At 37.6% G+C, this 12,220-nt stretch overlaps 1 non-coding gene across 1 annotated transcript; it reads right to left on the reverse strand.

The window, feature by feature from the left end:
* Positions 1–853: 853 nt before the first annotated feature.
* On the reverse strand, positions 854–925 carry Trnaw-cca. Its single transcript has one exon. It is a non-coding gene; the product is annotated as a tRNA-Trp (tRNA).
* Between the last annotated feature and the right edge of the window lie 11,295 nt (positions 926–12,220).

Here is a 12,220-nt window from a genome sequence, read left to right on the forward strand (position 1 = left end):
TACGCATTGCAGGCAAAGTCTGCCTCGATTGACGTCACAAAAGGGGTAGGCGGAGTCAGCCCCCCAAAAAACTTTATATATTTTTTAAACAAATAAATCGTGACAAACAATTACTAAAAAAATTGTTTTATTGTTTGTAAGCATAAACTCTTATGTTTGAAAAAATATATATATATATATTTCCAGGTGACTTTAATCGATTAAACAAAAACAAAACAAAACACGAATCCTCTGGGTGCACCATCGGCCTCACCTCGGTGTCATTTCCCTCATCGTGTGTACAAAATAGCATGGACCCCGTCACAGCGTGCAAACCATGTACACCCAACAGGAATGGTTTAACTTGTTTATCTGATTTTTAGATTTTTTTTTTTTTTTTTTTTTATATAAGGAGCAAATGTGAACAATATCCCAACATGGTCAATGAACAGAATGAAATTTGAATCAGACTGAATAATCTTAAAAGAAGAACTCTGATGGGCTAATCAAATGGTTCACTGCAGCTCAGATTTACCAGAAAAGCATAACAGAAAAACAAAGATATATGGTATCAGTTGGTACTGTCTAGTCCCTTTTGTTGTCCCTTTTTGTTTGTCTCGTTCTTGATTTTCTTGTTGGCACTTTCCATTAGGCTTTTTTGTTTAATTTTGTTGGATGTTTTTTTTCTCTGTTATCTGTTGTATTTGTATGTTCCTTGTTGCTTGTGGAATAAAATAAAAAAAATTAAATTCTACATTTCCCTTTACCTCATATTTATATTCCTTTGACCATTTAATAAGTTTGCCTTTCAAAAAATACTCATAATGTCCACACCAAAACTGGCACCTAATAGTGTAAAAATGTATCATGCACTTGATCCCGACGTGATTCGAACACGTAACCTTCTGATCTGGAGTCAGACGCGCTACCGTTGCGCCACGGGACCTGCTTATATGCGACCAATGTTGTCTTCGATATCGGGTCTTTTTTTCTTTCTTTTTTCATTATTCGTTTTATTTGAAGAAAAAAAAATCCCTTTAGAACACGTCCGTGCTTCCTACCGCACCCTCTACTTCTTTGTTAATCTGGTCTTCGAGGATTGGAAACTGCTTTTTAGTATAATAGATGTTAAATTTGCATCGGGGATAAAGAATGTAATTTTTTTTTAACCCAGACACCGATGTGTGTTTGCACTGTATACTGCGTTATTTCCCGAGTCCTGTAAACAAATATCACAGGCATATTACTCGGATGGGATACTGGTAAGACACTGCTTTAGAATTGCAAGGGTCGTGGGTTCGAATCCCACCCGAGTAATTATGCCTGTGATATTTTGTTCACATCGTTGTTTGGGTAAAAAAAAAACAGAAATTAATATACTATTTAGTAGATATAAATATAATGCATTATTAACGCCTTGTGGTAATGTCGATGTTTTAAAAACTATTTTGTCACGTATACACGAACAAATCTTTATATTTTTACACGCAACAAGCTCTATTGTAGTAAATTCCTATTTTAAAGTGGAGCTTAAGAAAAAGTGACTTTGAAACTTGGCTTATATGGCCCACTAGAGAGGGACAAAATGTGTGCCAAAACAATTTTGACAAGTTATTTATACTTTTATGACATCGCTCCCCAACATTTAACTGTCATAATAAAATCAATCGTGCAGATTTGGACTATTACAGTCGTATTAATAAAGTGTCCATACAGACAAAAAAGATGTATGCATTATATATTTAGATGGCTTTTGTTTGATATGCTCAGCTTATCCGGATAATCTCCGTAGATGGGAGACAGAAAGAGCGATGCTGCCAACTCAAACATTAATTTATCCCGGATTCTTTATCTAGATGGCAGGAATTGGCTGTCCGTTCGGCCGAGCGTAGATCACTTTCTACCGGGTGACTATCAATCAACGACCGCATCAACTGTTTACTGAAGCGACTGATGGAATAATCTGCACGTGAGGGTTTGAATGCAGCCCGCGTTGAATAACAAACAATTGTGCCCACGTGGGAAGAATAAAAGAATATTATGTGGTTTATTTTCTTGGCATTACTGTTCTCAGTTTTATTTTTGAGGCATTGGAAAAGAAAAGTCATCTGCAAACAGGAACTTATTGGACAGGGTATTGGTGAATCGTGAGTTTTCGAAGAAATTAAGCAAATTTATTCACAAGTTTGCAATTTTATTTTGAAGGCGACGAAAAGGAAAAGTCGTCTGCAAAGTAAGAATTTGAAAGCAACTTATTGGACAGGGTATTGGTGAATCGTGAGTTTTCGAAGAAATGAAGCCAATTTTATTCACAAGTTTGCAATTTCATTTTGGAGGCGATGAAAAGGAAAAGTCATCTGCAAAGTATGTATTTGAAAGGAACCTGAATGAACAGTGGTATTAATGAGTCATGAGTTTTCTAAGAAATTAAAGAGTTTTTATCCACAAGTTTCCAATTTCATTTTGGAGGCGACGAAAAAGAAAGTTCGTTTGCAAAATGTGTTTTTAAAGGAAACTTGTTGAATGGGGTATTTTTAATGAGTCATGAGTTTTCTAAGAAATAATATGATTTCTTCTTCCACTAGTTTGTAATAAAACAACACGGTGAAATTGGCCTGCGATAATTTAATTAAATTTGATGAATCTGTTGCATGAATTAAACAAAGAATGTGTTTATGTCTTGTCGGGGAATTCTGAGAAAGTTATTGTAATACTAACAATAATGTTGGACATTTGTAGTGCGCCAGGTCTGTCACTGATGACACTCCTGGCGCCAAAAAAAACCCAAGACTAATTGGTTGACATGTATTTTGAGGAAATTGTCTGGTTTACAATAGTGTTTTTAATATACGTTTTATACTTTTAGAGATTTACAAACTGAGCCTTCTAGTTCATCTGTATCCATGTCTGTATAAAATAACCGAGTTATACAAAAAAAAAACGAAGATATAAGTTTCCTTTTAATTGTCTGAGTCTTGATGTGTAACTTGATCTAGATCACTAAAAGCCGACTGGGAATTCAACTTGAAAGTTGTTTTATTTAAAATCAATGTCTAAAAGCATCCACAGCAACATACGCACTTCATCTCTCAGATAGTTATTGTTCGTATTATCATCTGAGGCTTAGCATGTTTTCTTATAATGCTGCTTGCTTTTGAAATGTCTTAGGGCCACCAAGAAAACTTCAGCAGCAAATAAAAAGCAAAAAAAACAAAAAACAAAACAGCAGTTTCACGTATAGAGGGAATTTGAAAACGATGCAAGTGGAAGGGACAGGCGACCTGAGATCAATAGATGTCCACAAGAAAGAGATTTAACGTCGTGTGCCTGACAAAAGGACGTAAGGGCAAGTTCCCGGCAAAAGGACGTAAGCAATTTATGTTAAAATTTGTGTTTCAAGAATTATGAGTGGGAAAGTTTGGTAAACATGTTGCTATGCAAAAGTCATTCTAGAAAGGTTAAATTCTGCATGGGGAATGGGGAAACATGTCTTCAGGGCAATTCTAGCAAAAAAACTAACAAAAAATGATAATTTTATAAAGTCAGGAGCCATGATGTTGCTTACGTCATTTTGTTACTGGGACAAACTACTTTGTTTTCCCGGCAAAAGGGCGTAAGGCCTTACGCCTTTTTGCCGGGCACACGACTAAACACAATGTGGACTTACACACGTCCAAATAATATTCTGGCTTTCAAGAGCACCGGAAAAGGATTGCCCCGAGTATTGCATAGTACAGACTGCGAGGGGAAGGAAACTAATTATGGACATGTGAGAACAACAAACTCGGGGTTTTGACACACTATGTGGACTTACACACGTCCACATAGTGTTTTAAAAGGAGTAAAGATTATTATGGTTTTCGAGAGCACAAAACAATATTGTGGAATGCCCTACAGAGTGTATAGTGTAGACTGTGTGGGGAAGGAAACGAAGTGTGGATTTGCAAACAAACAAAGTCCACAAAGGGTCGGGGTTTTGACAAACTATGTGGGCTCACACACGTCCACATAGTGTTTTAAAAGGGGTAAATATTATATGGTTTTCAAGAGCACAGAACAATTGTGGAATGCCCTAAATAGTGTATAGTGTAGACTGTGTGGGGAAGGAAACGGAGTGTGGACCTGCGAACAAACAAAGTCCACAAAGGGCCGGGGTTTTTACAAACTATGTGGGCTCACACACGTCCACATAGTTTTGTTTACGATGTTGAATAATTATGATTTAACTGAAGTGTTTGAAACAATGTCCACGAAGTGGTTAAACAACAAAGCTTGCGGATCTGGGTCTTTAACAAGGTGGCTTTCGGCTAGAACTACACACATTTTCTTCGGGTTCATAACTTCAAATGTCACACCCTGTCCTACCTTTAATGAATAATAAACCAAGTAAAAGAGAAATACAAACTTATAAAGCGCACTTTCTAATTAAAAACTTACTCCATGCGCTAAAAAAGGGGATTGTCTAGCACCAGCTGCCTGTGAAATAAATCTCCAAACTGTATTCTTCAACGGTTAACTGTACGTTTTTTGATGATTCACAGATTCTGCTCATGATAAATTAATATTAATACGATGTAAAATCACGCATAGATAATGGCTGTAATCCACTGTCAGACAAAGGGTTATCTTCTTATTACGTACAGGATTAAAATTGATTATATCTTGCCATCAAGCGTCTAAGGGTTGAATCATTTTAAGGGAAGGGAATTGCTCACGTATGCATAGCCATATACCACATGCAGACCCTCAAGGGCATGTCACGGAGTGTGTCTCTGTACAATACTGACGTTAATATGGGTCAAAAACCTTGAGAAAAGTTGGGCATGGGGTCGATATTGACGTTGTAATTTTATGGAGGTTTTTTTTAAAGAACTTTTTAAAGACAACAGACACTATTGGTAATTGTCAAAATCCAGTCTTCTCACTTGGTACATCTCAACATAATAATGCATTAAACAACAAACCTGTGAACATTTTAGCTCGATTGGTCATCGGTGTTGCGAGACAACTATGAAAGAAAAAACACCCTGGTCACACGAAGTTGAGTGCTTTCAAATGCTTGATTTCGAAACCTTAAATTCTAAACTTGAGGTCTCAAAATCAAATTCGTGGAAAATAACCTCTTTCTAGAAAACTACGTCACTTCAGAGGGGGCCGTTTGTCACAATGTTTTATATTACCATCCTCTCCCCATTACTCATTACCAAGTGAGGTTTTATGGCAATAATTTTTTTGAGTAATTACCAATACTGTCCACTGCCTTTAAAGGTATTTTTGATTGTGGGTCATTGTATGGTGAGGTTACTTGGCTTTTGTAATTTTTAAAAGTCTTGTCTTGCTGGTTGTATTCTACTGCCGCGGAGTAGATTTCGAAATGTGGGTTTTTGAGTCATCGCGATGTTAGGTTTATAAGTATTAAAGGCAGTGGACACTGTTGGTATTTGTCAAAAACTAGCCTTCACAGTTGGTGTATCTCAACATATGCATAAAATAACAAACCTGTGAAAATTTGAGCTCAATCGGTCATCGAACTTGCGAGATATGAATGAAAGAAGAAAAAAAAACACCCTTGTCACAGGAAGGTGTGTGCGTTTAGGTGGTTGATTTCGAGACCTCAAGATCTAAATCTGAGGTCTCGAAATCAAATTCGTGGAAAATTACTTCTTTCTCGAAAACTATGGCACTTCAGAGGGTGCCGTTTCTCACAATGTTTTATACCATCAACCTCTCCCTATTACTCGTCACCAAGGAAGGTTTTATGTTAATAATTATTTTGAGTAATTACCAATAGTGTCCACTGCCTTTAATTATAGCCTTTTGAAAGCACATTGTTTGCTGAACAGCGTGTTTTTCTTTCATTCTCTCGCAACTTCGTTGACAAGTTTACACAGATTTGTCATATTATGCACATGATGGGATACACCAAGTGAGAATACTGGTCTTTGATAACTACCAACACAGTGTCTTTAATCCGCATTTCCGTATGTAGCAAAATAATCATTAATCGTTTATTTGTAGTAATTCCACTTCACATGACTAAGCAAATAACATTGTGTAAACAATAAGTAAACGGATTACATTATCCCTGAAACGGGTGAAATTAAAAAATGAGTGAAGAGAGAATTTGTTGCTTATGGGCCAGCCCATGTAGACAATCGCAAAAACGGAAAGATGAAATGCGCTCAAGACACGAACCGTTGTACACATAGAACTACAGGAAGCAGTATGGTTTGAGCAAATCGGATGTAAGTGTGCGCATCTCTAACTGAAAAGCCTCTTTTTATAACCTCCAGCAAATTAAGAAAATATTTCAAGAGTATGTATGTACGGAGCCCCTGAAGGGACAGGTGAGAACATATCAAAATTAGTTTTGGTGTCAAAATTATTGCATTCCCTCGGTGGTCTATAGTTGGTAAGACACTGCTCTTAAATTGAAAATGCCGTGGGATCGAATCCCCTCTGCGTAATATGTCTGTGATTTTGTTGACAGAGCGCGGGAATACACAATAGTGTAATTAGGTAGAAAAAATACTGGGACCAGCATTTCTTCCCCCCCCCCAAAAAAAAACAAAACAAAAAAAACAGTAGTTCGAGGAACTGAGATAGCATTTTCGAGGGAACAAAATCATTAAGAGGGAGCAAAATAATATTCCGGTGTAACAAAACTCTATTTCATGGGAGCGTAGTGAAATAGTAAAAAGTTACGGTGAAATAACATTACGAGAGAACAACATATGTTCACTGTTTTTATTTTATTTTACGTATTCAATATACATTTTTACTTGCCCTTTTAGGGGGTCCGTATGTATAATGTTAGATATGAATAAGCGGAAAAAACGTCTGCGCCCTGTTGGACCCAGTGTATCACAGTCTACTCGACAAATACACCTTAATTAAATTATTTTAACATCGACAAACAAGATTGACTGATGCTTTGTAAACACAGATCACCAATTCCATAGCCTCGTGCTGCCGGATACAATTTATTATATGAACGGTTTCCATGTGATTGATTGCCTTTCAGAGTTTGCAAATAATATTTATATAGTTTGTCCCCGTTTACTTCTGAAGTTCAAATGAGTTTTTTTGTTTGTTTATGAATTGCAGACAGATTGATGCTCGAGCAAAAAGTATCTGCACACTCTAAACGTACGCAAAATTATTGTAATTATCCAACATTTAAGGTGGCTCTTAGGCTGACAGGTGCATTTATTCATGCCGCCATACAGAACTGTGGTCACAATGACTTAAAATCAATTGTATCTATTCATTAAGAAAATGTGACTATTGTAGAACAAAGGAAAAAGGGGTAATTTTTTACATAATGATACATTTTGTCAAATCTGACAAATGTCAAAGAACATGTTGGATTTTGTCCGATTTGATTCATTTTGTTATGATTTTTATGATTTAAAACAAAATGCCCCGACTCGGTATACCACTTGAGTTTCACAAAAAAAAAAAAGTGAAAGGAGGGGAGCTTAAGAATCCTGAAAATAACATGGTATTAAAGCGTGTAGACTGTATTAACAAAAATCATCAGTTAATGATTAAAACTTCAAATGGGGGAGGGGCACCGGGAAGGGCACCGACATAAATTGGGGACCCCGTGTCACACTGCCCCTCTCCCACCCCCCTCGTGCCACCCCACCCCGCCATTGAATTACCACCAGCCTGCAGCTGTTGCTCGCTCACAACTTCCACGGATCGTAATGTGTGTCCGTTGAATTCAAAGTTCACAGAATTTAGGTGAATGCGGCATTTTCTATGAAAACATTAATTTACTGCCTGTTTACAAAAAGCGCTGTGCTAAAAGTCTGCCTTATTAGACTACAGTTTGCTTTATTAGACTATTAGACTGACACCTTAGTATTTATTGTAGCCCTGTATGTGTATGTGCTAGACTGAATGGTGTTGAGTAGAGTACATCAAGCCACTGGCGTTATGAACTGTTACAAATAAAATGTTGTAGGATGTTTTCGTCTTTGAATTGAACATCGCCTTACAAGGCCAGGCGGCAACTTCAAGGTAAGAGTTACACTTTACGAAGCGACCTATAAAGCAACTGCCACCAGAGGCACGTTGCCACCTACTCCTTGGGCTGAAACAGGGTTACCTCCCTTCACAGTTCATAAGAACATGAGGTTATCATAAACTAGGAGCCTCGTTGGTCTAAGGTATCAGTGTCATGACCAGGAATCGAACCCACACTCTGCTGCTAACAACAACAAATCTTGAAGGTCCGACGTTTTACTATAATGACCCCGACAAGAAATAATATATAATATTGTTTCCCCGAAAGCTAATATGGAAATGGTATAGCAAGCATCTTGATTTGTCTTCCATCTGCAAAATTATATTCAATGGCTTTCGACATCTTCAAAATGGGTATATTTCAGGGCAATGTACTTTCTGGATCTTGATACGATCAACGGCAATGGAAAATCTTGGAAGGATTTCACTCGGTGAAACTTACACGGACCGGACACTTTATATTGACCATGAAGGGAAATGGGAGATAGATTCAGAAAAGGGGGGATGGATTAAAAAAGAGGATCAAATTTGTGATTTACTTTAATCCCTTCTTGTGAACGAAACACAGACATTGGCAGCCCTGTGACTTGCTGTTGCTGATGTTGTGTTTTAGTTGTGATCGTAGCTCGCTGTCATTGACGTTGTTATTGTTGTCGATGTTGTTGTCTTGTGGTGCTGATGTTCATGTTTGACATTCTTTTGTCGTTGTTGTTGTTGTTCGTTTGTTGATGTTGTTGTTTTATGTTGCTTGTGTATTTTTACCTTCTGCCGTTCATGTACGTGCTTGTATTTCTTAAACTAATCTCAACACACTTTTGAGAATGTCATAATTATAAATGTCAATCGCATACAAACTAGAATACATTGAATAGATAAGTAATACAGAATGTCTTATAAAATATTCAAATTAACCACAACATGTTCTATAATTTCATTTCCTTCTGGAATAATGAGAGTCGCAGCCTGTCTTCAAGCTGGCGGGTCTCAAGTTCAAACATCACCACCCTTTCAGTAATTGATATAATGTACTCATGACTATGTTGTTTGCCGACCAATAAAACCAGCTAAGTACCATGTCCGCGGCTTTGACGGTCCCCGCAATGTGGTTCAAATCATTAATTTAATACGAAGCATTTGTTTTGGTTAGGGTAGAAAGTCCCGCGCTATACGGTACTCCGCGCTGAGACATTTTTGTCTCTGTTTTGAAGCCGGGTCATTTACTATAACACTCCAAGCTGGTTAGTAGTTATGAGTATGGTGTAAAAACAGAGGTGTATTCTACTGGCGGTATAGTTTGCCAACTTTCACCAACAGTTTTAAGTGGGAACGAGTTGTGTGCCGCCCTCGTTGGAAAATTGTTAACAACCGTTGGCGAACGATACTGAGGTGTTGATTTTTTTTACCTGTGTATTTCAGGGGAATAAGTATATCGTGGGACCCAAAAAAATCACGCCCGAGACTTACACAGTCTCTTGCGATGTCAGTTTTGTATACACTATAATCAAAAAAGGGTCTCGTAAACACTGATTGTGGCATTGAACTTGAATGGCATGGCGTGACAAGGAAACTTGATCTATGTTGTTACAGTCCCTGCCTTACTGACCACACACGAAATAATGTCACCATTTGACAGGGATTTGCCCTCTCGTTTGGGCTTTAGCGTCACTTTTCAGTGTCGGATCAATGTTAAGTTCGCGTGAGATAGGACGCTTTAAAGATGGAGGGATAAGCTCTCAATAGTTTTAAAATTGAATAACTTAAAAGAACTTACTTATACAAGGGCTTTAAAAGTTCGGAAAGCGAGGGTCACTCGTGTGACAAGGGTACTTTTTCTTTCATTATTATCTCGAAAGTTCGACAACCAATATTGAGCTCAAATTTTCACAGGTGTGTTTTTTATGCATTTTGAGATACACCAAGCGAGAAGACTGGTCTTTGACAATTACCATTAGTGCCCAGTTTCTTTAAAATTAAGGTTGTTGTGTATAGACGTATTACGGAGCTCTTGGAGGTGCCATCCGACATTTTGAGATCCTGACAAAAAAATATCTCCGGATGACGACATCCGTTTAAGCAAGAAGTCGACAATCCGAGAAAATTATGTAGGGATGTCGACATCCTAAAATTAGGATGTTGTCTTCTATGATAATTTATCTCGGGATGTCGACATCCCAATGCTATAGAAAATGTGCCCACAACTCTTGCTGAAAAACCATGTCGAAATAATACCATCGCTTTCCAGTAATTAAGACGTTTGCAATCACTTTTGGAGAGCTGTTGATAATCGGTGATTTCATCAACAAGTATCTCTAACAGTTGGGTTAAGTTTTAACAAATGTTTTTCAAATTTGATCAATTTTTTTTTAAATTTGTGCATTCATGCCTACAGTCAGAGTTTGTTGTCTTTTGTAATTTTGAACAATAATGAATGTAAACTCGCCAATTTAAGTCTTTTTAACTTCTGTCGTGTATTTTGTGATATTTTTAATAAACCTTAATGAATTGAATTGAATTGAATTGAATTTTGTCGGGAGCGAGGGAACTAGCAAAACACACACACAAAGTCCCAAAGCTGGGGCATCATTTTATACTTCAGACAAATCTATGTATGGATATTCTTTTGAATATTTTGATTGTTCGTAGATTCATGGTTCGTTGGATATAAATGGATGGTTTTGGCGAAAACATACCTATATCCTTTTGATCATCATGAGTGCATATGGAAACAGAGTAATGTAACTTCAAGGGCTGATGGCTGCACTTTTAGTATTGAACTTGTGGTTTTCTTGTGTGCTGTCTGTTTACACAGATCATTGTTGTTAAAAATAACGTTATTTTTTTTTTTAAACTTATGGTTCGATGGACATAATGGCGAAAAAAAAACTTTTATCCTTTGGAACCGAATCATGTTATCCAGTTCGTCTCACGTACTTGTAGTAGTAGGGTCAAAACGTGAGGCCACAGAACGATATTTAGCACGTACGCACGGAGGCCGACATCATGTAGTTTATAGCTGGAAGCAGTTTGCTTATCAGCCATTCTATAACCTTTTGAAATAAAATGAGTAAATTAATAAGTTTACTTTTTACATAAAACGAAATTGAAGAGGATGTCCGAATTGACTTATACAATTTGAGTTGGACACAAGATTAGGCCCATTTTCATGGTTCCTACGAAATCGGCGCTTACGGAAGCAGGGATTTCAACGCTTACGGCAGGCGTATCGGGCGGGATATAGCTAGTAGAATTATGATTCAGTGAAGGTAAATAAGTGAAAAAGATGTAGGATAGGCCTATAAAACCTGCACAAAACATTATCTATAGGCCTGATGTTTGGAATGATTAAGTGTTACATCAAAATATGATGGCCAAATTATCTTATGGGGTATACAAATTATTATGTTGGATATTTTTAGGGGTAATTGTCTGGTCTTTAGCCGCACTGTATCAATCAAAAGCTCATGACCGAATTGTTATTATTGTATTAAATTATTGTAATCAACTTTAACCCCAACCAATCAATATGATAGAGCTGCTTTTAAACACAAAAAGTAGGCCTAGCTATAAGCAGAACAAAGTTATAATACCAGAACAGGGATACCTGTTATTATCTGCTAAGCCGCAGCTAGCTCTCGATGCACTCTCCAACAATCAGTCAATAGAGGGCGGTATTTACAACCCATCATGGCAGATTTGCAGACGAACGAGCATGAACCAACTTTTAAGTGTCCTCTTTCTTCATTATGCACTCTTCCTATAACATGTTGTGGAAGCGGTAAAGTATTCGAATTGACATTTAATATAGTACAGAGAGAATACTGAGATGCTTTTGGGGTGGAAACTTCGTCAGGAAACTGAGATGCGAGAGCTTTTGGGGCTGATTGAAAAAGAGCGAGCGAGGATGTTGGACTTTCACAGCGTACAGTGTGCCATGCTGTGTGTGTATGTGTTTGTTGACATGAATGTTTTCTGTCACTGGACACCACCTACTACATGTACTAGACTACTGTTACTGTAACCATGGAGGTAGAAATGAGTGTCACTTTGTCAGCTGATCAGTGTTACGACAAAGCCCATGGACATGATGGGGTGACCTGAAACCTAGGACTCTAGTCTCTAGGGTAGGACTAGGAGGAGTAGAAGTTGAAGCACAAGCCCACAAGCTCAGCCTCAGCTCAGAGTCATAGCTGCGTCAGTGCTACAGAGC

This window comes from Asterias rubens, chromosome 17 (assembly GCF_902459465.1).
Source record: "Asterias rubens chromosome 17, eAstRub1.3, whole genome shotgun sequence".
Lineage (NCBI taxonomy): Eukaryota > Metazoa > Echinodermata > Asteroidea > Forcipulatida > Asteriidae > Asterias > Asterias rubens.